This window comes from Lutra lutra, chromosome 5 (assembly GCF_902655055.1).
Source record: "Lutra lutra chromosome 5, mLutLut1.2, whole genome shotgun sequence".
Taxonomy (NCBI): Eukaryota; Metazoa; Chordata; class Mammalia; order Carnivora; family Mustelidae; genus Lutra; species Lutra lutra.
The window spans coordinates 50806104-50833064 of NC_062282.1; the positions used below are offsets into that span (position 1 = coordinate 50806104).

Here is a 26961-nt window from a genome sequence, read left to right on the forward strand (position 1 = left end):
CAAGCCTGGCTGATGGCTGCATCTCCCCAGACAGCCTTGGGGAGGCTTATGGAACTCAGTCCCCGCAGTGTCCTGTGGGGTGTCAAGGGATGGAGAGGAAATGAACTTTCTGGTTCTCTTCTATTTTGGATCCCCAGCGGCCCACCCTCACCGCAAGCGGAGTTAACGCTCATGCATTTCTAGTTAGAGTCACGTGCCCTGTGGCTGGCAATTTATCTGAGTCGGAGCTGGGAGTGTTGAGAGGGGCAAGAACTCACGGGTGTCAGTCCGAGGGGCAAGCATTGTATCCCTGGTGCTGGCAGAAGAGATCTGAGGTGGCCTCAAGGGGGAGCATCTGGGAGCTAGCAGGGCATTTAGACACACTGGATGGTCTAATCCTCACAATAACCCCGTGTGTGGGGTTGCCTGCTTTCCCCCAAAATGTGTGCTGAAGTCCCACCCCCTGTTATCTGTGAATGGGACCCTGTTTGGAAATAAGGTCTTTGCAGATGTCATCAAGATGTAGATGAAGATCAGGTCTCGCTGGAGTAGGGTGGCTCTTCATCCGATGTGACCCTTGTCCTTAGAGGAAGAGCAGAGGCACAGAGACAGGTGCATGCTGAGAGAAGAATGCTCCGTGCAGCCCAGACATGAAAGGAGACGCCTTGTGCCAAGACAGAGGTTAGGATGCATCCAGGAGCCAAGGAGCTCCAGCACCTCGGACAGCACCAGGAGCCCAGGAAAAGGCCCAGGATGCATTCTCCCCTCCAGCCTCCAGAGAGAGCACGGTCCCGAAGACTCCTTGGACTTAAGGCCTCAAGAAGAATAATGTGAGAGAACAAATTTCTGTTGCTCTAAGCCACCTGATGCTTTGCTGTAGCAGCCCTAGGTGGAGAGGTGAGCGGAACAGAGACGTGCAGATACCATGAGCAAGACCTCTCGCGTTCTGAGTGCTCTGCATCTACTCACTCACTTAACCCTCACAAAATTCACTAAGGAGCAAACCTTAAGTTTCCATTTTCCAAATAAGGACTTGAGGCGCAGAGAACTACAGCAACTCACTGAATGTCACAATGGATTGAAACCCCAGACCCCCCCCCACCCCCCGAAAGCCCGTGGTCTTTGCAGTCACCTTGCATGCATTCAGCCAAGGCTGACACAGTGTCTCCTCTGTGCTAAAAAGCAGGGTGCAGAGATGAACTTGCTTTGGTTCCCCCAACCCCACAGCCCTCACTGTCTTTCTGATCCAATCTAGCTGACATCCCTTCCCCCACCATGACACACACTGGAGACCTGCTCTGAAATATGGCTAGTCTAGCTCACATGTGCTGTGTGTGTCAAATACACACTGGGTTTTCAAGACCAAATACAAAAGGAATACAAAATATATCATGGATAATTTTTAATATTGGCTGCATGTTGAAGGGACTATGTTTTGTATATACAGGATTAGGCTAAATAAAATATATCATGAAAGTTTATTGCAACTCTAAAAGAAGTGGCTACCAGAAAACTAAGGTTGTGTAGGCATGCACATGATACTTCTATTGGGGGATGCTGCTCTAGAACGTGAAGTCCTTGAAGGCAGGGGTAGTCTCTATCTTGTCCACGGTGGGTCCGAGGAGACAGAGCAGAGCCTGCATACAGTGGTCCCTCAATACAGAGTTGTTGGAAGGTTGCGTGAATGACCAAATCCAACCCACTCTGGCAACGGCTCATCTGTTCCCTATAAACACAAGGTCCAGACCTCACTTTCACCAGCTTTGTCGGTCTGGGAAGTCCCTCAATTATTCTGAGGCATCAAAAGAAAATGGTTGCAGCTTTGTGCCAGGAAATTAAGAGGCTGGATGTGTGGTGGAATTTGGAGAATAAAAATGGTCAGAGTATTTCCACCCACAATGGCAGTTATCACTGATTGGGATGCAAAGTCCGTGCCTGGTGTCATTCTCCACACTTTGTATGGAGTGAGGCATTGAATTCTATGACGCTATGACATGAATCCCACCATCAACTCCATTTGACACATGGGAGAAATTAAGGCTACAAGAGTTTAAGTCCCACCCCCTGGGATTACAGGGCTGGACTTGTAACCTGGTCTGTCGACTATGATCCTTGGGCTCTTAACCACTCCCACAGAGCATAGGACTTAAAGAGGGGACTGGGGTCCCACAGATTGACACTTCAGCTGGGTTCCCTTGGTCCTGAGACCACAGGGCTGCCCCAGACCGCACACACCCCTGCTATCCTGGGTTCTGGGGAACCTATCCTCTGTGTATATGACCACAAAGCATCCGGCCACACATTTTCCATGTGTCGAGGTCCATCCTGACAGTGCCTTCAGCCATGTCCTGTCTCATGTCATCTTCACCAGATGGCTGGGCTACTCATGAGCTCACTCACCTTTTGTACCCATGATGTGGCCATGAGCCAGCAGGTGAGTGGGCATTCTGGGTCAGGGAACAACCCTCACCCATGCTCTCTGATGAGCTATCCCTTCCTGTCCTTCTGGGCCTCAGCTTCTACAGATTCTTGGAGAGCAGAAACTCAAAGAGAGGCCCAAACCACTGATTCCAGCATCGCTGAGGGAGATGTGCCAATCCTCCGTGTGCTTGTATTAGTCCATTGGCCCTTCAGGTCAGGGGGTGGGTCTGGAGGTCACAAACTCAGGTGCTGGGGTCAGGCAGAGTGCTGTTCTGTTCAGACCACCACATCCCCGGAGCTGTGTTGGTGGGGAAGCTCATTCTGTCTCTCTGAGTCTCAGCCTCCTCATCAGTGAAATGAGGACAGCAAGAAGCCATTCATGTTGCTACTGTTTCTTGTTAAAGCATGACTCAAAGGCTTGCCTTGGCCTTTACTGACCTCTCTCCTCTCAAGTCAGACCACATTCCTGAGTCCTACATGGATTAACACCCATTTGTTTGTAACATCACGTGGCCATGTCCTTGAATCTGGCAGGTGTGGTTCCCATAGGCTTTAAAGAGAAATTGCTTACCACGTGGGCTTTGCAGCCACTGCCAGCCTCAGGTCCTAAGCCTTCTCCTTTTTACTCCCTGTGTGGCCTTGGTGAGGTTACTTTCCCTCTCTGAGCCTCAGTTTTCTTATCTCTGTGTGGTAATCGTTAATACCTCTCTGGAAAGGTTGTGGTGGGTCATGCTGAACAGTCATGGAAAACACGGTCATGACAAGAAGACCTTGTTAATGCCCCCAGCCCATCTACTCTCTACCCAGTGCCTGCTCTTCCCATGGTAATCCCCCCATCTCCATGAAACAACTCAGCTTTCCCTTTGCTAAAGCCAAGAAACTGGGTGCCACCTTTGACTCCCTTCTTATACAGCCAGAAAATGCTGCTGGCAGGTTGCCCCGACCTTCACTAGCACCGCCCCTCTGCTGCCCCTGGTCCAAGCCTCCAGCGTCGCCTGCCTGCATCTTAACCTCCTACCTGGTCTCTCTGTTTCCATCCTTGACTCCAGTCCTTGTGTTCTTCACAGGTAGAATTTGGTGGAATTATCTTGCTTGCAGATTGTCTTAGACATTTTTTAAACAAATACTTAAATAGTACCCATTATGTGTCAGGCACAAATCTGAGTACTTTACAGATTTCAGCTCCCCTGGATTCTAAAAACTGCCCCAGGAAGAGTACCTGCCCGAGGTCCGAGGTCACCCCTCTAGTCAGCTATGGGACTGGGATAGCCGTCTGGCTCCTGATTGGTGTTGGCAACAGTGATCCTTTGAAAACACATCAGATTGTGTTCCTGCTCTGCTCAGACCCTCCGGTGGCTTCCTGTGTGCTCAGAATGTCCAATTCCTCATAGTTCTGCTCTAGCTGCACGGACCTTAGACACTGCAAGCCCACTCCTGCCTCGGGGTCTCTGTACTTGCCAGTTTGCATGCATGTTACTTCTGCTGAGGGGTTCGGATTTGATCTGAAGGGAATGAGGAATCCACTAAGGAGCATGGAAAAAAGCATCTCATGTTGTTGTGCCGAAGCCGCCTTGTACTTACTCGCGAGGACCAATTATTAAATACATAGGAAATTCGCAAGCTGAATATTAAATCACTGTAGCTTGAAATTCACTTTAGGGGAGAGTGTTTACACCATGGAAATTGGCAAGCACCCCAAATCATGGCTCTCTTCCCACCTGCCTCCCCAGAGAGATGTTGTTAAGCATTTACCACTGCACCGCTGACTTTGCAAAGACTTGTACAAAGTGCAAGTAAGGTGTTAACTTACCAAGTCAGGGTGGGCTTCCCAGAAGAGGTGGCATTTAAACTGGGTCCTGAGAAATAAGGAGGCATTTGCCAGAGGTGAGAGAGCAACCCGGACTGAGCAAACCAACTGAGAAAAACCACAAAGGTATGGACATTCTCTTTGGGGCAGTAAGAATTGCAGAGTGGCCATAGTGTGTGGCAGGGAGGATGACTGGGAAGGCAGGTTGTATAGAAGGAAAGCAGCAGAGAATGAGACTGGCAGTAGATTGGGTGAAAATCTCAAGACCCCATAAGGGGCTTGGACTCTCTCCTGCAGTCCTGGGGAGCCATGGCAAGTTGTGGAGCAGCAGTAGGACAGGCACTGCTGAATGCTGCACGTTAGCCAGCATATTCTGGCAGTTGTATGGAGAATGGATTAGAGGCAGGAGGCCAGATGCTAAGAAACCAGTTCGCTCTGCATGTTTATGGGGCATGAGAGTTAGGAGTAGATGATACAGAGTGTGCCTGCCTGAGGGTCTTCCCTTGCAGCTCTGGGAAGTGTCCCGGCAGCCTCTTTTTTGGGAGTTGGTTCACTAGTAGTTGCAAAGCCTCCTGGGAAATGAGAAAATTACAATGTACTCTCCTTGCAAGGGAGTGTGTAATGGGTTTGTCTTCCATCTCACCTTGGGACCTCCCTCCCTGGGGATCCAGGCTCCTTGCACAATCAGTTTCCTGAAGGGCATAGGAAGTGGGTGGAAATGACAGCAAGTGTGGGCACTTCCTAGTTTGCAGCCTCCGTTCAAGCCTCCTGACGTGTCATCACCTTTGGTTCCCACAGCATGTCATCGAGGGAGCAACAGTTGTGATCCCCATGTTCCAAGTGAAACAGAGAGATCAAGTAACTTGTTTGAGGGTCAGCCAGTACATAGAAGAACGAGACCCAAACCCCGGGGGCCGTTGTCTTTACAGCTGTCCTATGCTGCTTCTCCATTCTCAGATATGATGCTGATTTTTTTTGTGATGGTCACAGCTTCTGGGATTATTTCCCATTTTGTAGATGGAGAAACTGAGGTCTGAGGAGGGTTCACAGTTGCCCCAGGTCACAAGGCCAGCGAGGAGCAGAGCCAGCACTCGGACCACCAAGTCTGAGCCCAGCCTTCCAGGAAGGAGGGAGAAAAGATGAGAGAAGGGAAAGATGGGCGCCAGAGGGCAAGGGTGTCCCAGCCTGGGGTATTTGGGTCTGGTATCTTCCAAAGGATAAGAATTCTTGCTTTCATAGTTTGGGAATCCCCCAGGAGGATGCGGACCTCACAAACAATGGCTCTGCCCTGGCCACACCCACCTCCTCTCTTAACCAAGAATTTGGTTCTTCCAGGATATGACAGCAAAATCTTGCCTCACAGTTGGAAGCCGCACATGTCAGGGCTCCCCTCTGGGTCTGGAGGATAGGCGCTTTGGGGAGTGGTTTCATCGGGAGTGAGGGACATGGCTGGCCAAACCCTATGTCACTTCACATTTCGAAACTCTGCCCTAGGCCTGGGTGCCCAACCCTGATGTTTAACGAACAGCACACGATGGAGCCCGGAGTAGTGCCCAGTGGCCACCACAGGCTGGCCAAGACTCAAGAAGCTGGAGCGTGATGAATTAGGCACTGCGTGGTTTACTGGCCAGCATCAGCATCAACTGATGTTTATGGTGGGGGGAAGCAGCCTCCGGGAAAGCCAAGGAGCCTCCAGCAATAACTCACATTCACCGAGTGCTCAAAAGGACCGGGAATCAGGCTGAACGTCTCACTGAATACTCAGACAATGCTTTGATGTGGGTTTTATTACCCCTGGTTGAAAGAAGGGGAAAATATTTAAGTGGCTTGCCCCACGGCTGAGCCGACATTTGAACCCAGGTCAGGCTCTCTGTGTACAAACTAAGCACCCCTCTCCCTGACTGCTGTTAGGGAGTGTGGGGAGAAGCAGAAGGACCAGCAAGGAGGTGACTACAATTCAGAGGAGAAAAAAATGACTGGGGCGCCTGGATGGCTCAGTTGGTTTAGCATCTGACTCTTGGTTTTGGTTCAAGCCATGATCTCAGGGTTGTGGGACTGAGCCCTATATCAGGCTCCAAGCTTAGTGGAGCATCTGCTAGAGATCCTCTCTCTTTTTCCCTCTCCCTCTGCCCCTCCTCCTGTTCATGTACAAGTGCTCTCTCTCTCTAAAAAAATAAATAACATCTAAAAAAAAAAAGGATTGCTCAGGCTAATGTGGTATTGGAGAAGTGGTAAGCAGGGGTTGGATTCAGGGCATATTTGAAGGCAAAGCAACAGGACTCGTTGAGGGTTTGGATCTGAAACATGAGAAAGATATTGATCAAAGACAAGGCCTAGATTTTTGGCCTGAGCCACAAAGTGCAAGGAAGTGTCCTTTGTTAAGATGGGGACATCAAGGGCAGGACAGGGTTTGGGGCGGAAATCCAGAACTAACCTACAAGGTCAATTCAACCACCACAGGGAAACATGATCAGGGGAGCGGTAGGGAGACAAGGAACGTATATGGTTACCATCAGTATATAGGTACAGTTTAAAGCTCTGGGCCTGATATGATCATCAAATGAAGGAAAATGGCCAAGGGCAGAGATCTGGAGTTTAGCAATTAAAGGGTGAGCTGTGGAGGAGTAGCTAGCAGAGGAAACTGAGCAAAACAAGCAAGGGGTAGGATGACAACCAGGTGATGGTTGAACATGAACATGAACATGAAGAACATGTTTCAGGAAGAAGAGGTGATCACCAGGTCATTGCTGCTGAAGGTCGAGTAAGACAAGGAGAGGTTTGGCCATTGGCTTTGGCAAAGTGTAGCCCATTGTTGACCCTGATATCCCAAGGATGACAAACTCTTTAGACCTGTCATGTTGGAGGCTCTTGAATTTCTGGATAAAGAGTCCCAGATTATAGAGCCCAGAGATGACTGAGCAGCACTTAGATAGTCTTCTAAGTTTGAACTTTGGATCTGCCAGTAGCTGTGTGACCTTGGACAAGTTAGTAACCCTTCCTGATCTTCCCTTTCCTCATCTGTAAATGGAGGAAGGTAATGCTGTCTTATAATTTGTGAAGCAAGAATTACATGAAATCACATACATAAAGTAAATATATTATTATTAATATTATATTAATATATTAAATTAATATTATTAGGAAGAATTACATGAAATCACATAGATAAAGTAAGCATATTATTATTAATATTATTAGCTTAAGAGTATTACCTGTATTTTTGAGAAAATCAATGTCCTAATTTTGAGCGGAGCTTCATTAATGCTAAAGAAAGAGATGGGAAATTCTTTGAGGTTTCGAAAAATTCCTCTCCCTGTGCCATCCAAAATTCTCAGCCCCTAACTGGTCTTTACGTGATTATGTCAGTTTCTGCTTCGAGCAGTTTGTCATGTTCTCTGGGAAGAGACCAAGACCCCCACCTGGACCCACAAGGCCGTCGTCGTCCAGGTCTCACTCCTCCAGCTCTTGCAGTTCCCTGAAAGTGCTAGTTTCCCTCCAGTAAGAGGGCATTGCCTGTGTTGCTCCCTATTCTACAAAGTCCTTTCCCTTTCCTCTTCCCTGTGCCAAATTCTCATCTTTCCCCTCCTGGGACAATGGTCACTTCCTGGGAAACCCTCCCTGAGCTCCTGGACTGAGTCAAATTTCTCTGCTGGGAGTTGCCTGAGCCCTGGTGCCCCCTTCCTGGCACTCAGCATATTTCAGGTGGGGTATTCCTGTTGTGAACCTCGGTGTGTTACCCGGCTTCACCGCTAGACTCTGAGTGCATGAGGGTAAGGCCGGGCCTGCTTTGCTGATCAGCGCGTGTCTTAGGTCACGCCCTGGGTCTGGCACGGATGGAGAATACAACCCAGAATTGTTGACTGAGTGGACGAGTAGGTGTTGAATGCAGTGAGCAAGTGAGCAGATGGCTTTCCTTTTTGCAGAGCAATGCAGGTGTCTCAAAAGGTTGTTTGAAAGGCAAATATAATACCGAATCTTATTCCATTTACTTTAATTATGATACTAAGGAAGGGGAATAGATCTTTGCCCTTGAAATATAATAGAGTCATGCTTTAAAACCTGGACTGTCATTTTCACTCATTTACTTTTTTAAATGATAATCTCCCGATAAGACATAAATAATGGCCTTTAAAATAGGTTCCTGACTTGGCACAGCCACTAACTAGCTGCTGATCATAGACAAGTCACTTACACTCTGCGTGTCACTATTTACCTCATACAGTTCTTGTGAGGCTCTGGGGTTGGTGGTGTGAAAGCCCTTTGAAAGCAAGGTCTTATTTATTATCCATTATTGTCAAGAATATGAATAACAAGAAGGAACCGGCTGCACGCCAGAGATGGCTGAGGAGATTTGCAGGGCTGGAGGATTGTGGTCCCCGAGAAGAATGAACACAGAGGGAGGGGATGGGTTGAGAAATTTAAGGGAGGGGAATAAAGGAAAGAGGGGATCGGAGATCACGAAGGCTGGGGGTTTATGTCTGTCAGGCTGAGCAGAAGGGGGAGGGCTGTGAGAGCTGGGAAAGGTGACCTGAATAAAATCACCCTGGTGGCCGAATTCTTAGAAGCCACATGAGGGAAGAAAAGAATAGCCACCCTCTCCTTGGCCTGCCATGTGGTTGTACAGGAGAGATGCCAGGTGTCCCCCAGGTGACCTTGGCCGCTTAGGGCTGTGGCTCTGCGGACAGGTCTGGGAGGCTGCCCCCTGCCTGGCGGCTGTGGGAGGACAGAGCCGGGTCTGCCCACGGCGAATTCTGCTGCCCTGTGCAACCTGGATTCAGCCCCTGGGGGTGGGCACGGAAGCCCCCCCAGCTCAAGAGTGGGAGCACAGCCAGGGGGTCAGGAAGAGGGGGGGCGGGCAGTGCAAAGCCTGGGCAGGGCAGGAACAGTAGGGCAGCCTTGGGACATGGTTCTGGAGAGCTGCACCTGGGTAAAGGAGCAGGGCCCCTGCAGCAACAGGCCACCGATGCCCTGAGGGGATGGGGCTCCACCATTCATTGCGGCCAGCTTCTCCCGGGAGGATGGGTTTTATTTTTTTTATTTTTTATTTTTTTTAAATATTTTATTTATTTATTTGACAGACAGAGATCACAAGCAGGTAGAGAGGCAGGCAGAGAGAGAGGAGGAAGCAGGCTCCCTGCTGAGCAGAGAGCCTGATGCGGGGCTCGATCCCAGGACCCTGAGATCATGACCTGAGCTGAAGGCAGAGGCTTTAACCCACTGAGCCACCCAGGCACCCGAGGCTGGGTTTTAAATGTGGAATCGCACCATGTGCAGAAAAACAAAACCAAGCAATCAAAACAAAAAACCCCCGCAGGCACAACAGGACACGCCTGATGGTGTCGCTTGGGCTGCCCATTTGTGATCACGTTTGATCCCCATCTGGGGGCTCCGGGCACATCCGTCCTTCCCCCTCCCAGGGAGAAAGCCCTGCAAATTCACTTTACTCCTGTCCATCTGTAGGAGGTGACAGCTCAGTGCCTTTCGTCAATGCTGGAGGGGAAGACAGACTCTGCTGTCCTGTTGCCACATGCCCACAGTGCTCCCCTTCCCTCCACTCCTAACTCTACTTGCCAGAGCAGGTAGTAGCTGTAAAGGTGGGGTGGACCCAAGTCATTCATTCAGTCCTTCATTCCCTCAGTCAGTGACTGATGGTCAGTAAACATCCCTCTAAGGTCACACACGGCCTGGTGCTGTAGACGGTGCATGTCCGTGCCAGCGGGGGAAGGCAGACCACGGGAAGTAAACACGCAGAGTATAGCGTCGGCTGGTGGTAGGGGATACAAATAAAGATAATGCAGGAGTGGACAGAGCAATGGCGGCAGCTGTTCCAGGTTGGAAGACCAGGAGAGGCCTCTATCGTCCCTCCTCCCACACTCTCAGTGATTTGACGAGATTTCCCTGGGTTTCCCTGGCCTCATTGTTAGGTGCTAATGAGCAGCTGGGGGTTGGCAGAGTAGCTAAGGAGATGAAAAAGGGTTTCCCCTACACCCTCTGTATCCCTGGCCTCTGAAGTAGGCTCAGCCCCAGCCAAGGGGAGCAGGTGCAAAGCTCAAATCCTGATTAAGAGTAAGTATTCCCATTTGTCTGTACAGCTGGAAACAGCTGGCCTGATGAGTCAGCCGAGAGGAGGGAGGCTGCGGGCTGCAGGCCAGAGGGTGGATGGAGGGCGCAGGAGGGAAGCTCCGGGATCTGGCTGTCCATCCTGCTCCGACAGCCTTCCTCAAAGGGGAATAGGCGGACAGTGCTGCCCCACATAGGCACCTGCCCCATTTCCTGGCCTCTGACTGAACTCTTAGCATCAATCGTCACTTTTCTGGAATGTGCAAAAGCATCTCAAAATCTCTTTTTCTGAGACGGATAATGGCAGGTGGAGGGATGACTTTCCCTCTCAAAGGGGAAGTTCTTACCATGACCCACAAGGCCCAGTGTGATATACAGCCCTTGCTTCCTGGGATGGCTTTGTAATTTTGGGGGACCCAGTGCCAAAGGGCAAACTGGCCCCACCTCGTTATTGTGATCTCCCTGAGGATAGAGACTTTTAGCTCTCTTTCTGGGTTGGTTTAATGGAGGTTCTATGGCCAATGCCTGGCACCTGACAGAGTCTCATGATTTGTTATTGTTGAATCAAGGTGTCTGAGTCCTGATGTGACTGTGTTGGTGGGGCCTCTTTTAACATTTATTAAGTACGCACTGCGTTTTTGGCCCCGGGCTAAGGCAGTGGTTCTCAATGCTGCCCATGAGGACCATACCAGGAATTCTTAAAAATCCCCATGCTGGACTCTCTCAGATCAGTTTTGTGAGAATCAGCATTCTTAAGAATCCTACTGCGTGGCCGAGTTTGAGGACCAGGGGGCCTTGTGGTCCAGGGCTGCGTACATCAGCATCACCTGGCTGCTTCGGTCACTGCTCAGATACGTGCGACCGTGTTCAGAGATTCTGGGCCAATATGTTTCAGAAGAGCCGAGCCTGTTAACACAATCCTCAGGGCATTTTGCTTACACCAGACTTCAAGAACCTGAATTATCTTGTTGAATCTTATGACTTTGCCCATTTTATAGACAAGAATGAACAGACAGAGAGGTTAAGTAGTTCGTTCAAGGTATTGAGCTAGTAACTGGCAGAACAGGGATTCAAACCCGGGGCTCCTGAAGCCACTCTCTGAGCTTACCCACCAACGCCCCTGCCTGTCCTCTGTCACAGAAACTGGGTGTGCTCCAAGGGTAGAGGGGCGATTTGGTTGTGAAAATAAAGATAAGACTAAATAAAAACAGGATGCATCTAATATTGTCTATTTTGAAGGTGGACACATTGGCTAAATTACCAACTCTGTGGCAATGAAACATGTCCAGCGGGGACCTGACCTCCATCCCAAGAGTCACTTGGGCTTTAAAAAAGTGGCAGAGCCGGGATTCCAATCTTTGTTCTCCAGGCTCCAGATCTGGAGCCATTTTCCCCAGACCCTCCCTCAAATTCCACATAAGCAAGCAAATTGCTAGGCTCTTAGGGCATCCCAGAGTCCTTGTTGCTGGTGCCCGACACACAGTAGGCTCTCGGGCAGTGATGGCCAAGGGATGGCTGACTGGACGGCTGGGTGGGTGAGGGAGTGAGTGAAAGGGTCGGAGTGGCGCACTAGTCTATCTGGTGGGTTTACGCGCTCTAGTTTTCAAGTATGACCACTAGAGGGCGATATCGGACAAGAAAAAGAAAAAGGGTCCACTGCTGTTTATAGGACTAGAGAAAATAATACATTTGTGGCTATGGATTTAAATCAAAAGGGGAGACTCTAATTCACAGAGCAATTAAAGTGAGCGTTGCTTTCTCCTGAGCTTGTGGGCTGATGGGACCCTTCCTTGAGCCACAGTAACACGTGGGGCCACCCCGGACCTTTCCAGATTTAAAATAAACAGATTAAGAGGGGAGGAGGGGAAATCTTGGTCACCCTGAAATGTGGATGTTTATAGATAATAGGTTTACCAAAAAAAAAAAAAAAAAAGCATTTTGTAGCTTCCCAGACTTTTACAACATTGATGGGAGTTAATGTTTCGAGAAATGGTATTATGATGAAGTCGTATGCTGAATTAATTTTCCATAAATAAAACCATACATTTTCATATTGTTTTTTCTGCCCTATCATGGAGGTGTGTGCTTTCTGTGGAAAAACATTTTCTCCCTTTTTTCTGCTCCCTTTCCTCTCCATGAGCCCCACAGTAAGACAGACCTGGGTTTGAATCTGAACTACGATGCCACTGGTTGTGTGACCTTGGGTTAATGGCATTACATCTTTGAGGTCAGAGTTGTCAGTTAGAAAATAGGGGTATGAATGACAACGCAGAAGGTCTGTCATGAGATTCAATTAGAGAACCTGCAGAAAGGTGGCTCACACCAGGTCCTCAATCCATGGTGGCCACCTTCCATGTTCTACCCCCTTTGGCTTGGCAAGAATGAGAAACAGGTACACGTCTTCCTTGGAGCTCCTTCCAGCTTCTTCTTCCAGCCCCTTCTCTCCTCTCTGTTTACATCAGGCACCAAGAGTTCAGTTGTCAAAAGAACAGCTAAGTCTTAGGCAACAGTGAGCCTGTTGCTTTTCCCTGGGGCCACCATCACTGACCCCAAGATCACATTTGAGAAGGTCCCGCCCTGGAGAGAGACCCAGAGGAATGAATTTCAAACAGCAGCCTCTTGGACTGAACACCTCCTTTGTGCTAATGATTGTTACAACTATAATAACATTTCCTGGCACAGATGAGGCCCTGGGCTCTGTGCACCATGTTTCATATGCAATTTTCCCCCTAAATTCTTAACTACGCACCTCAGAAGCTGGGTGTTTCAGCAGGGTCATCTTACAGATAAGGAGACCGAGGATCAGAGAATTTAAGTGACTTGGAGATCGTGTAGCTATGAGGTGGCGAGGCCAGAGGCAAACTTAGGTCTGAATCCAGAGCTTACTGTGGAGAAGGAGGCGACTCTATTCCAAGGTGATGTCATAAAAGGGGGGAGGTTGGGGGCAAGGTTGAAAAGAAGGAGAGGACACATGACAGAGAGACTGGAGAAGCTTGATGGTGGTGGTGTCATTAGAACACAGCTCTGAGATTAGGCTGGGTTTCAGCAGGCAGAGCTGAGGAGGGAAGGGGCAGTAGAGGTGAAGGAAGCACCAGGATTTGAGGCAGAGAGGCTGGAAAACACGGGGTTTGTTGTGGGGACATGTGTGTGTCAGGAATACGTCTCCGTAGGGGGTGGAGGCTACCTCTCCTTATTTGCATTTTACAGAGGAGAAAAGCAAGGTCCAGGGGAGGTAAGTAGTTTAGCTGTGGTCCCACAGCTAAGAGGTAGAGCTGGGATTTGAACCGCCCTCTGTCTTGCTCCAGAGCCATTTCAAGGTAGAGCTCACGGCGGGGGGAGGGGGGGGGATCTCAAGTCCGTCACCACCTAAGGGGAGGCTTTAGGACCTGAAGCTTCTGGGAGGATTCTAGGTCTGGCAGCCCAACCATGCCTAAAGCAGCTTACCAGTGTCTCCCCCCACCCCACTATCACCCCTCTGAAATGTGTGGGAGCTTGGAGGGGGAGAATAGTGGGGAACGGGACAATTTTCAGATTCTCAGACAATTGCAGCGAGACTATACCTTTGCACCACACCTGCCTTTTTACTCCCTCCTTCCTGGGATCAGGTTACTCTCTTGCATTCTTTCACATTTAATAATCATAGCTTATTAACCGCATGCTGGACCCTGGGATAATAATGAGGCCTGAAGACAGTTTGGAAGCCTGCGGGAGGTCATGTAGCTAGCAAGTGGTGAATGAGGGGTTCAGTCCCAGCCTGAGCCACTCGCCAAGGTGCCGGTCCCCTCTCCTCTGCTTCTCCGACTTCTCACAATGGCCCCAGAGAGGTCTCTGGGCTCAGGAAGTCTGACCCGCTTGCCAGGGCTCGAGGTTGGTGAGCCAGACTCAGAAGCTGAGCCCAGTCTGTGTCAGCACCTTCAGCTTAGGGCCCACAGCCTCCCCCTTCTTTCACAGACTCTCCGGAGGCCCAAGAAACAGATGTATGAGACAATGGCTCTTTTGCTTGGAAACGTAGGTCCCCCAAAAAGAACTGTGTTGGGAATGTGCACTAAGATGTTTCTGAACTTTTTAATCAATTTATTTTTAAACACTTTATTTATTTATTTATTTGAGAGAGAGAGTGAGCATGAGAGGAAGGAAGGTCAGAGGGAGAAACGCGGGGAGTCCGACATGGGGCTTGATCCCAGGACCCTGGGATCATGACCTGAGCCAAAGGCAGATGCTCAACGGACTGAGCCACCCAGGTGCCCTGAGGTTTTTTTTAAATACTAAAAACAATTTTGTATTTTTGATTTATTTTGAATTATTCTTGACTTTTCACCCACTCGTTAAGTGCCAGTCATTGAAAAGGACTTCTGGCACACCCTCTAGGTAGCAGACGCTGTCCTAGGCACAGGTGTCCTGGTCCCTGTGTCCATGTTGCCAACAGTCTAGTGACACATGTAGGAAAGTAAATAGGTGGTTGTAATATGGGGCTGGGAGGAGGAGAGTTGAGGGTTGTTTTGAGAGATGCTTAAACATGGAGGTCAGGGATGGCTTCCTGGAGGAAATAATGTCAAATCTGGAAGGAGGCGAGTGGGTGAAGAGGCTTGGGAAGAGTGTTGGAATCTTAAGAAAGAGCAGGGCCAAGCTCAGAGTGGAGAGAGGGAAGGGGGTATAGAGCAGCAGCATCTCACCCGTGGGGCAGGAGCGAGGTAGAGGAGAGCCATGGTGTGTTAGTCACCCAGGGCCGCCATGACAAAGGACCACACGCTGGGAGGCAGAACCTAGGAGGCATCTTATAAGGACGCCAGTCACGCTGGACAAGAGTGTATCCTAATGAAGCCATTTTAACTTAATCACCTTTTTAAAGGCTCTATCTCCAAATACAACCTCATTCTGAGGTACTGGAGGTTGGGGCTTCAACATGTAAATTTAGGGGTGATGGATGCATTTCGGATCATAACAGACAGGTCCAGCAAGTCCGAGGAGCCGTGTTAAGGTGTACGGACTTTCTCTGAAGGCAGGGGGAGTCATTGCAGAGCCCGAGGCAGAATGACGGTGCTGAGGTTTGCACTTTACAGAGTTCTTATAGCAGCGAGGGTGAAGAGTTGAAGGATGGAGAGGAGTTCAGCAGTGGTTAGAACACCCTCTAAGAGAACCTGGCAGAAGGAGAGACTCTGGAAGTAGAAACCACAGGATTTGTGATGGGCTTCCCAGGAGGGCAGGACAGGGGCTTGTCACGATGAGCTGGGTGTCTGGTTGGGGTCTTTTGGTGCACCATGCAAATCCTTATTGTGCATTTTGGAGGAGAGCCTGGCCCAGGAGAGGGGAAGGAGACGAGTCCAGGTTGGGGGGTGTCTGAGTGGAGGCAGGTTTCCAGCTCTGGAAAGAAGTCTGGATTGGAGACGTGGGTTTAGGACTCATTAGCTCTGGATGGTAATTGAAACCGTGGGAACTGATGAGGGAGGGGTGCTAGCCCTGAGTTTGAATATTCAGAAGCGAGCTGAAACTCTTCTTATTAAAGCCGGAGATATGTGTGCGCTGAATGATGATCACCCCTGCTGATAGGGAGACCTAGTTAATTTTCCTGCATGTTCTCCTGTCTGAGAGCCACGGGGAGCCTGGGTTGAAGAGGGTCTCCTGGGTGTTAGCTCCCTTCCCGAGGCCTGAGGTCATTTCATCAGCTTTTGATACTTAATGAGTCACTGGAGTGAGTCAGCCCAGGTACCCCACCCGGGAAGGACACACAAGCAACTCTTTCAGACTGCACAACCTGCCTTGTGGATCAGCGGGGCGGGGCGGGAGAGGGCGCTGTGCCTCTCGGAGCCTGTCCGTGATGGAGGCTTGTCTGTACAGGAACAGGTAATGAATGACACCAAAGAACTACAAGTATTTGCTGGGCTCAAGGATCATGACACATACTTTTAGAGGTAGTAGGTTTTTAGATTTGTCTTTTTTTTTTTTTTAAAAGATTTTGTTTATTTATGTATTTATTTATGAGAGAGAGCACTAGAGAGAGAGAGCAAGCACAAGTAGAGGGCAGAGGGAGAAGGAGAAATGGGCTCCCCACCGAGCAGGGAGCCCGAAGTGGGGCTCCATCCCAGGACCCTGGAATCATGTCCAGAGCTGAAGGCAGACGCCTAACCGACTGAGCCACCCAGGCGCCCCTACATTTGTCTTTTTAAGATGTCTTTCCTGACCACTTTTAACAGAATAACAGCTGACATGTTATATGAGTCCCCAAGAGATTCCTGACAACGTGCAAAGCATTTGACCTGTGTCGTCTCGGTTCATCCTCGCAGGTGGGCACTGTGGTTATTCCCGTTTTTCTGATGAAGACAGCACAGCTTGGAGAAGGGAAGACGCTTATGCCAGGCTGTGCCATTGGTAACGGAGGGGCCTGGACTCGAACCCTAGCAGCCTGATGGTGAGGCTCCTGCGGTCGATCATTGGGCCACCTGGCTGCCGTGAGCATTGCTTCCTGGAAGCAGGACCTTCGCCTCACCTGTTTCCCTGGCCTCATAGTCAAAACACCTGGGACCCATCCCCACCTCCCCCACCGGCTGGGGTGTGACATGGGTAGATTGCTGACCTTCCTGCATCTCAGCCTTCCACCTCTCATAAAATAACAGTGCCTACTAGAAGAGGATTTGGGAGTGAGTTTAGTGATAATCTGTAATGACTCGGAAGCACTTAGCTCCATGCTGGGAACATAGGAAGTGTCTGGGACGGATGGGATTGTCCAAAGATGGTCATATCGATGCTGATACCTTCCCACGGGCTCTTTTTCCTATGTGATGGTGACACTCCTTCCCTGACCACTGGGTTTAGAATCCCTCTTCTTGAACCAGCATGTGCCTTGGCCAACAGAGTACAATGGAAAGAACACTGACTTCTGAGGCTAGGTCATTAAGCGTCCACCTGCCTCTCTCATTTAGTCTATCTCGAGACACGGCCCCGCTGTCTGAGTCTTCCCACTCTTGGTACCAACCAGAGTGAGTGAGACAATGGCCCCACTCAGAGCCGCTGCAAGGATGCCGAGGAGAGCAGAGGCAAACTGTCCCCACCAAGCCCTGACCCGACTGCAGATCTGTGAGCAAAACAAATGTTTTTCTTTTAAGCCTCTATGTTTTGGGGTGGTGTCTTATGCAGATTAGATAATAAGAACAATGCCCAAGAAATGGGTCTTGATGTTCTTACTTCTCCCTGAATTAGTGCACTGTCACTAATTCCAGAAGTAGGCTATAAATCAGGAAGATAATGTCTGGAGGTGGGGTAAATTTGGGTTCTGGAAAATCCCCAAAGTGTGTCAACTCCTATTGGCTGTTTGAGAGTTAACGAGCGGCTATGAAAGCTGATTGGATCATCAGAGGTGGGAGGGTTTGTACTATGCAAATGAAGGACAAGCAGGATGAAATCCCTGAAGGTGGGGTGGTATGGTGGTAAGGTGAGGGTTCTGCTCTCATTTCTCCTTTGTGAGCCTCGTGGGCTTAGGTAATACATCCTTTGGGATATCTTAACCATTCCCCAACGGTCTCATATCAATAATATCATTTCAGCCACACCATATGTCTCCAGGATGAGGTAGGACAGGGAGTCCTCACCCCATCTTCCAGTTGGGCAAACTGAGGCACAGGGAAGAGAGGTAACAAGATTCAAGGACATACGGCTGCTCAGGGGCAGAGCAAAGAGGGTATACTCTCCTTGCTTTTAGAGCCTAGCTCTTCAGCCTGCAAGCTGTGTAACTTGAGGCAAGCAGATTGGCCTCTTTGTGCCTAAATTTTCCCATCTGTAAAATAGGGTTAAAAACAGTACTCCTTTAGAGGTGCCTGGGTGGCTCAGTCCATTAAGCACCTGACTCTTGATTTTGGCTCAGGCTATGATCTCAGGGTTGCGAGATTGAGCCCCGGGTCAGCCTCCACGCCTGGCATGGAGCTTTCTTAGGATTCTGTGTCTCCCTTCCCTTTGCTCTTCCTTCTCCCCTCCCTCTCTTAAAAAACAAACAAAAAACAAACAAACAAAAAAACTCCTTTAGAGGGCTGTAGGGAGCATTAAATCAGATATTACGTGTGCAGAGTTTCAGATGCTCCTGGCATATAGGAACAAGGTAGGAAGTGGCTGAGTTGGGGTTTAGATTAGGTGGTCTACCTCCAGACTCCATACTGCTGAGACAAGTCCTGGTAATTCCCATCGGTCCTCCAGAAGGCCAGAGAGCCCTAGCCCAGGTCTCCCACTGTGCCCCAGAGAGCATGATTTTGAGTCTTCCCTGGTCACCCTTCTCTGTTCCCTGTGCCTTGAATCCATGACGCCCTGAACCAAAGGAAGCGCCGTCCCCTCCTCTCATATTAATGCAGCCCGAGATCACACTGCTCTTTTGGCAGTCGCATCGTACGGTTGACTCATCCTGAGCTGGCAGTCAGAATCCTAAGTGTTCTTACCACATGTGCTAGCATCAGGCTGCACTCTTGCCCAGCTAGGATCGGGGCCATGGGAGATTTTAAAAACCCGACTACAGATTGTGTGGTTTGTTAGCTTTTGCACACTGCTACAGCCAGTCTGAGAAAGAACCCAGATGAGCTCCTCCTCCCTGGGTCCTTGGAGACACCCAGTACATTTTTAATATACCCTCTTTTTTTTTTAGTTCGTTTGAGTGGCTTGCTGTTTACTTGCAGCGGAAAAAGCAAGCCGAAGATTGGCTTCTGAGAGGTTTGTGTGTAGGAAGACATGGGGTGTGGCTTGGATGTTGTGGACGAGTGCAGAGAGAGGGGGGTCAGGAAGGTTGGGCCACGTGCCAGCTCTGAGCCCCAACTTTGATTGCCACCTGAACAGGACAGAGTGAGGACAGAGGTTGTGTTCTGGGAGGACACGGCAGAATTAATCAGGCTTCTAGTACATTGGTTGTTCAAATGGGTTCCGACTTCCCCAAATGTATTGTCACCTAACCCACATTCTTCCAGATCCCACAGGATGAAGTGATATTTTTGTCATGTCTAATTTCTTGCCGAACTACAAACTGGTCTTGTTTGGGCCAGGATCTGCCTGCCTGTGCCCCGACGGACTGTTGCGAGGGGCAGACTCAGCCGTGCAAACCTGTCTTCAGAGAAGTGGCCGTGGAGGTTGGGCAGACACCCCAAAAATGCTTGTGTGTAAGGCCTAATCACATTAATGTCAGGGTATTTCTTAAGGAAATCCCCCCAAGTTAACTTACAGTTAATTTAATTTGTGTCACTTAAAATCCTGAATCAATAAAGCCATGGGTAGAATTACTTTAGCAGGACCCACCTGGTAGTTTCTTCCGGGAATAAGGCTCTGCAGGTCATCTAATGCATCATTGTCTCCTCTTCTGGCTTCAGATAGTCTCTATCCGCTTTAGCATCAGTTCTTAGTAACTTTCACTTGACCACTCTGTAGGAAACAGTGTTACCTTCACTCTAGGCAAAGGAAGGGGGCTCTTCCCAAGGTGTGGGCAGAGTTAGGGGCTTCCAACCAGGGAAGCTGATGCCTCACCCTGAGCTAGCCAAAGCCAGAAGGTTTATCCCTGCTCCACTGGAATCAGCAGAGGAGGGAGCAGTTCCTGGGGTCAGAAGAAAGTGGTCGTAGTTACAGGGATTGTAGGGGAGGATGCCTGGCAGGACTTTGGCCTTGGATACAGGGAGGCAGCCCACTTGTAAACCCCCGCCCCCCAACAGGGAAGGAGCTGGCAAATTAGTATCTCAGCCTCATTCTCTCCTCTCCCTCAATCTCCTGCCAGTGCCTCAATGGGCAGAATCTAACTGGAAGTCAGGACAAGAGATCCTGTGGAAACAATCCGCACATGCTAGCCTGCTGGGGGCACAAGGAAGGGCCGAAACAGGTGGGAAGTGGACCTGGGAGGAAGAAATGGGAAATGCGCAGCACTTCCTAAACTAGGCACTCGCTGTTTGCCTCCCCCGATTAGCGCTTGTTCTAATTCATTGTTGCTCCTGGGAGATCAGGCGTGAGGTGAAGGCTGTATCTGACTTGGTCTTTGCTCTGTTCCCAGGGCCCACCCCTGGGCCTGGTTTGCTGTGGTGTGCACTAGAGCTTGGGAAACGAGTGGCTGGGTATACTTCTGGTGTCACCGCTCGGGCCGTACAGCTCTGCGAGCAGCGAATGGCCCAGCACACAGCTTGCACACAGAAGGGACTACTGGGGGGACAATCATGGGCACGATTGAGTGAATGGATAAATTGTTAGGGTGGAACCCCTTGACAACCCCATGATGCTAAGTTCGTGTCACCATTCAACCCAAATTCATTAAATTCGGCAAGACCAGTTCCTTTGGCCGAGGCACGGTAGCATACACATTATTATCTCTCATCCCATATCCACACCACCCGGTTCTGGTAGCTTCTTCTCCATTTCCTCAGAAGAAGACCAGGGTTGGTTACCTCAGACTGCTCCTGGGAATTGGCCTTAAATCGGCCAAGGATGGGAAAGGTGTTTCTTCTCCCTCTTTCCACTTTTTCTTTGTCTTTTTTTTTTCTTCTTAAGTGTATCAGAGGTAGTATTGTTTGCATTTGAAGAGCTGATACACAGAGAACAGGAGGAGAATTCCAGACTTCACAGGCTACATGGTGATGCTGTTAAAGTTTTGGGCTTTGTCCCTTCGTTGCCTGGGTTTGGATCCCAGCACTGTCACTTCTCAGCTGTGTGACCTGAGGCAAGTTACTTACCTTCTCTGTGCCTCCCATTTCTTAATCTTCAAAATAGAAGGGTTAAATGGGTCCAAGCCTGCAAACACTTAGTACAGTGCCTGTTACATGGAGAACACTCATTAAATATCATCAGGGGTTTGACCATCCAAGCAACTGGAGAAGAAAAAAATTGATGGAATTCGACTTTCTTAAGAGATGGAGAGAAGAGGGCCCCTGGGTGACTCAGTGGGTTAAGCCTCTGCCTTCAGCTCAGGTCATGATCTCAGGGTCCTGGGATCAAGTCCTGCATCGGGCTCTCTGCTTGGCAGGAAGCCTGCTTCCTCCTCTCTCTCTCTCTGCCTGCCTCTCTGCCTACTTGTGATCTCTCTCTGTCAAATAAATAAATAAATTCTTTAAAAAAAAAGAGAGAGAGATGAGAGAAGAATTTCACAATCCTGGTACAAATTGGAATGAACCAGATGTTTCTCAAGGGCTGCTTGTCTCTTCCTTCCCGCTCTGATGTGGGGTAGGTATAGAGGGAAAAGGATCTGAAACTGTTTCCAAAGGGGTTATTCAAAACTAAGCTGTTGTCTTTTTATTTTTTGAGAAAAATCTAAAGACCAGTGACTGTATCTGGTATTCTCGCTTCCTTTTCTGAGAAAGTTCATGAGTTCTTGGCCCCGAATAAGCTTAGTTCTCTTCAGCTTCCCACAAGGAAATTAAATTTTCAGGTCCTGCACAGAAGTTTAGTTATCACTAATATGATCATTGGTGCTGTCACTGTAGGAGCAGGGAGGGGGTGGAGGATGGATTTGACAAGTGATGAGAAAATATTCCTCCTCCGGCCTCCCCGCTCAGACATAGAGGCACACACAGATATACACGCACACACACAGACACAGACACACACAGACACACAGACACACACACACACACACACAAAATGTGACACACTCCCTCAAAGACACACCAGCGCCACCACACACATCTCTTCACAGAAGAGGCACTTTCTCAGGGGCAGTTACTATCATGGATGATTTTTTTAAAAAAACTCAACCTGACTAGCATTTTTGGGATGTTTATTTAGCCAGAGCTAAGCACTGAGGGAGGTGAGGAGAAAGGCATGTTACCAGCATGATTCTGTCCTCGCCCTGCTTTCTAGGAGATTTCAAAGCAATGTACCGGGGGAGACAGAGATACCTCCCAGTGTCTGAGGAAAGGTAGACTGTGACAAGGACTTCTCAGGAGGTTAAGAAATTGCTAACGATTGCTTTCTTCCGGGGCACCTGGGTGGCTCAGTATGTTTAGCATCTGCCTTTGGGGTCCTCGGAGAGAGCCCTGCATCAGGCTCCCTGCTCAGCAGGGGGTCTGCTTCTCCCTCTGCCCCTCCTCCTCCTCGAGCTTGCTCTCTCTGAAATAAATAAAGAATCTACAAAAGAAGACGAAAAAGAAAAAAAAGATTGCTTTCTTTCTTCGACATATTTTTTAATGGGCTTCTGGTGTTTCACATTCTCAGGGCGGTTTTGGTCAACCAGCCGTGTTCTGCATTGGTCTGGATTTGAATATTTGATCTGCTACTTAAAAGCAGTGACACTTTTGAGCCTGATTTCTTAGTCTATGTACAGGATATCAATATTACCTGTATGTATTAAGATTGTGTTCTGCTGGAAATAACAAAGATCGAATAGCAGTGGCTTAACCAAATAGGAGAGTGTTCTTCTCATGTTAACAAGCAGTTCAGAGGTGGGCAAACCAGTATTGGCGCCATTTCCAAGGGACTCATCAGGGACCCAGGCTCCTTCGGTCTTGCTGCCCAAGCACCCAGAACCACAAGGTGACTGAGAGATGAGTCAGTTGCCTTTGTCCCCCATTTGAAGAACTTTCTGGAGAGTCCCCCTAAGTGACTCCATCTTACACTTCCCTGGCCACAACTATGCCAGGATGACCAACCCTACCTCCAGAAGAAGATGGGATATTAAGTATTTTAACTGCATAGTGTTGCCTCAAACAAAACTGAGGTTCCCTGATGAAGGAAGAAGGGGAGACCCCGTCAGTATTTTGGAGTTCTGGAGAAGATTCCCTGAGGTAATTCACATCAAACTCGGCCCAATACCTGACATGTGGTAACTGTTGTTATCAGCTGACACTCTCCTCAGTGTCTTCTCTGACGATCCCCTGTGAGACAGCCAATGGAGCCTTGCTCTCCTCACTGTCCCAGGACTCCCTGCACCCAAAACTCAGGCCTCACCACTCAAGCAATCTCAGCCTCTCCAGGAAGTCTTCCCTCACCACTCTGGTCCTCAAAGATACCATCTGCTCTTTTGAAAACCTGTAGCACAGATAGACACTATCACTCAGTTGTCATTTAACATATATTTCATGGCATAACTAAATCTATATTCGTGTGTTTATTTTTCTTCTCAGCTTATAAGGCAGAAATTATATTTTATCCCCACATCAATGCCTCAAAGCTCTCATGACTGGTTATACACATAGTAGGTGCCAATACTGAATAAATTGTAGGGCATGCTGAGGTGGCCAGCTTCGGTTCCAGTTGCTGGGAGGGCTGGGATGTGGTATGCCAGGGATTTCTTCACGTGTGTGCAATAATGAATCACGCCTTTGGGGGGCATTTGCTGCTCTGTCGACATTGGTTTTCATGGCTAACATAGCCAAGTTGTGGTCATGTCAATGTGCAATGGGGTCACTCTCCAAAGAAGCAGGGATCACAAGTGAAGTTTAAATGCTATTGGAAATCAAGTCATCAGTTGTTTCATCAATTGAGCTCCTGCTGTGGGCAAACAGCAACACTGAGTATGGACCACTTGTTCCTGTCTTACTTCCCACAACCTCTTCCTGTCTTGAGGTAAGATGAGCTCCATTGTGCAGCAACACTCACTTTCTTCAAGCTGTGAATCGCAGGGACTTCCCTGAGTCCATCAATTTCAAAACCATCTCCTAAACGAGACCCAGCCTCTTGCTTTCAAAGGGACCCTTGACAAATAAGAAAGAAGAACATGAAGTAGGACTGTTATGTGTTGGAAAGCCCTATATGTACCTGCCCCCTTTCCAGCCAGCTCATGGCCTGGTTTTTGTGGGTTTCCTGAATGAGCTACCAGTAACCCTCTCTCTTCCTATCCATTGGAAAGGAAAGGATCTGTCTTCAAGCTGATTGCGTTTCATCCCTTAAAGTGAGTGAATTTGGCAAATAATTTCTGAGCCTTTGTTGTGTATAAGGTACTGTGCTGGCATGGATAACAAGAACAGATATTAAATCAATTAAATAACTGATTAGATATTTGATTAGACTGTGCTAGCTAATGGGGATAGCTTTATCTTTTTAAGACTGATAGAGCACTTTCTGTGTCTATGTGCAAACCCCAGGCTTATATATGTTTTCTCCTTGGATCCCTGAGGGTTTATATCCAAACTCTGAAACAGGTGGAAAATGGACTAATTATCTTTTACTTCCCACCACCTCCTGCTTTGTGTTGAAATCCCTGAAGGAGGAGGACAGCTTGGAGATCTAAAACGAGGATCTGATATTCTGGGAAGAGACCCCCTTTCAGTTGAGGTGCCCCACGCCAATATGGGGTGGCTTCAGCTGAACACAAGTGGCCACATTTTTAGGTAAAGAGGGCTGTGCCATCTCCCCTATGCCTTGCCTCTGAGTCTCAGGTCTAGTCAATGTGGATGAGATCTCCAAATGCCCCTACTGCCCCATCTGAAAGGGGAGAAAGATGCAGTTAAGAAACCAGAATCAAGTGCCTGCCACGGGGTCACTGGGATGTGACTTGAGGAGACATCGTAACAGAGTCTCCAGTGAGAGGCCAGAGCTGGGGCTCAGGGAGGATATAGCCAAGTCTCAGGATCAACAGGGCCAAGGAGATGCTGAGTCATAGGGAGGACAACTTCCATTTACTGTGCCGCTGTTACATCAGTGGTGGACGCTTCAGAGATGGGTACGACAAGGGGAGAAGCAAACACCCAGGACCAGAGGGATGCATACCTCAGTAGAGGCCAGCCCGGACATTGGGTGGCACCTGGACCTGCCAAGATGACAGGCATGATCTAGAATAGATGAGCTGCCCATAAGGCCAGAAAAAGGTAAGAAAAAGCCTTGTGGGAATTTAGCTTCACTCCAGAGGAGACGAGAAGAAGGGGAAGAGGAAGACTGTTCAGTTGAATTGAATAAGTTAGCCCCAAAGGGATGGGCTTTGGCCAGAGGAATGATGGCATTATCTTGCTATGGAAAGAGTAAGAGTGGTTTTTGTTTGTTTGTTTTTGTTTTTTGTTTGTTTGTTTGTTTGACGTTTTCAGAAACAGTCATACCATAATTGTGACTTTGAACTTTATACCCACCAGGGAGGTTAGGTCAAAATATTCTCAAGTAGTTTCTTTTCTGACCTTCTCTTGGCTTCTTTCTCAGTGAGCCTTCTCAAAAGCTGAAGTGCTTGCCAGGACCAAGGTGGGTATTAAACCCATGAATAACGGCTGAGGCTTCGTCTGAAGACTCCATAGTTTCCCTGAGGGGATGCATATTCATATTCATCTTTTAACCAATGGAGAAACCAGAAGATGACTCACCCTTCAGAGCTGAGGGGGAAGTCATGATGCCCTTGACAAGAATCCCTCTGGCTTCTGGATTTTTCTAGGTGAGGTCAAGGCAGCCCTGTGAGGAGCGCATGAGAGAAGGGAGGCAGGAAGGGCTGGGAAGAGAGGTGGTGGCCATTTTGGACAAGGGGCTCATCCTGCCAGAGACCACATCTCCACACAGAGGCAGGCTTCAGTTCTGAAATGCAGCTCCCGACTGAAACACCCACCTTCAGATTCACACACTCACTCATGGAACTGTCCCTCACCACCACAGCAATGAGCGACCCTGCCTGGAAGCCCTTTCCCCTTCCACAGGCAGGAAGAGAAGGAATTACAGAAAAACAGAAACAAAAACAAAAACAAAACTGCTCAGTAGAGAGAAGTTGGGGTGAGGGGCAGGGGACAGCTTCATTTCTCCCTTCCTTGGAGTATAAGCAATTCCACCTAATTTCTTTCACATTAAATGAGGTTGCCAAGGAAATCGATGTGGAGCGACCCCCACAGTGTGGGTTTAACTTACAGAAACTCAATATACTCCCTCATAAACCAGATCAATTAAGAGGTGATTATTCACTTTACAGGCAAATGCTTTGCTTCTGCACTGGATTCCTTTAAGGAGGACTTTCCTAGGGCATCTAAGAATTTGCTTCCAGACCATGAGTATTTGATGGAAGGCAGAGGAAGGAAGAGAAACAAGAGCTCTCGTCTGCTCTACATCCAGAAGGAATGAAGAAAAATGATGAAGGATCTCTGAAATCATGTAAATCAATGGGAAAACAGGATGGATTCCCCAAATTAAATTTATATGCAATTTTGCCTAGCATTATGAAATATTAGCTTTTGCAAAAACCTAACATTTGCTACTATATACTGAACTGAAGAGTTTATTTACATGAATCCTCATGACAACCATAGATGTGGATAATTATCCTCACCTGTCATTGAGTAAACCAAGGCCCAGGATGGGAAGGCACTTGTCAAAGGTCACAGATATTTCAAGTTCACATCACTCCATAAATCAATGCTCATAAATCCAACTGCATGTGTTTATATGTGTGTGTGTCTGTCCCTTGTGGGTTTTTATTTTTTTCCATATGAAGGACAAAGGGTTAACATTCATTCCTCCATTTGAAAATGTTTTCTAAAAAGGAAACTATTTTTGGATAGAGTGAATTAAAGAGTAAACATGAGTCTTGCTGTTAGTTTATTTTCCCTGAGTGCACACACTCCTCCAACAATAATTCATCCAGGATGTGAGTTGGAACTCATTAGAAGTCACCGGGCCTGAGGGAGAAGATAAAACCACGATTAAAGACATCTGAGCCTTTTAGGACAATTTGTTTTCTTGGATTTCATTTTTAATAGGAGACACTAATTCACACAAGAAGTCCCTGGGGCAAGCGAATGGTGCCATGTAATTATTGTTGTTCTCTGGGGTGTCCAGGCATGAGCTGGCTCCTGGGC

General features: G+C 48.5%; 1 long non-coding RNA gene across 1 annotated transcript; it reads left to right on the forward strand.

Moving 5' to 3' along the window:
* The first annotated feature begins 16918 nt into the window (after positions 1 to 16918).
* On the forward strand, positions 16919 to 26524 carry LOC125100883 (uncharacterized). Its single transcript, XR_007127687.1, has 3 exons — positions 16919 to 17338; positions 25331 to 25556; positions 26079 to 26524. It is a non-coding gene; the product is annotated as an uncharacterized LOC125100883 (long non-coding RNA).
* The last annotated feature ends 437 nt before the right edge of the window (positions 26525 to 26961 follow it).